The sequence below is a fragment of the Beta vulgaris genome, chromosome 8, assembly GCF_026745355.1.
Source record: "Beta vulgaris subsp. vulgaris cultivar EL10 chromosome 8, EL10.2, whole genome shotgun sequence".
NCBI classification, from domain to species: Eukaryota; Viridiplantae; Streptophyta; class Magnoliopsida; order Caryophyllales; family Amaranthaceae; genus Beta; species Beta vulgaris.
The window spans coordinates 1855001-1855621 of NC_079209.1; the positions used below are offsets into that span (position 1 = coordinate 1855001).

Consider the following 621-nt stretch of genomic DNA (forward strand, 5'->3'; position numbering starts at 1 on the left):
AACTAGGAGGGTGGGGCAAACAATTAGTTACATTCATGCAAACATCTAATCTACGCGCTTCTTTAGCTAGTAAATCTGCCGTCTTGTTATGCCTTCTTGGGATATGCCTAATCTCCACTTCTTGGATTCTTCGGAAAAGCTCCCTGCACTCATTTATAATATTGGTAAACATGTTAAGATCTTCCCCCTCCTTTGTGAGGAGTTGGGTGGCATACAAGCAATCCGAATATACAATACATTTGTTAATATTATTAGCTAATACTAATTGCAATCCCTCCTTAATAGCCTGAATCTTGGCAAATAAAGCACTGACCGCATAAGTTTGCTTGCAAAAGCCCACCACCCAGGTACCCTGTGGATCCCGAATGTAACCCCCTAACCAACAGGGGTAAATGAACTTCCAATAGCAGCGTCCGTATAGACCGTGAAAGTACGCGGACCATGGGTGTGTGTTGGGTTAGAGGGTGGCTGAATCTTAGTTTGGTTATGTGTATTAGTAGGATGTAAGGTAGGATGTATTTGTGGTGTATGTCGATTATGGGCCTTGGTGAAAGCCCAAGCATTCTTCCTTGCTACGGAAATGAGACTTGCGGAGGAGGTGCTTTTGTTTTCAAAAATTCC

At 43.0% G+C, this 621-nt stretch overlaps 1 protein-coding gene across 1 annotated transcript in view; it reads left to right on the forward strand.

Moving 5' to 3' along the window:
* The window catches only part of LOC104900572 (phospholipase A1-IIgamma), a 6185-nt gene extending 5942 nt beyond the window's left edge, over positions 1-243 (forward strand). The window contains exon 2 of the mRNA XM_010688018.4: positions 1-243. This exon is cut by the window's left edge and continues 873 nt beyond it. The gene's annotated coding sequence lies outside the window, so the exon portion shown is untranslated.
* Positions 244-621: the final 378 nt, after the last annotated feature.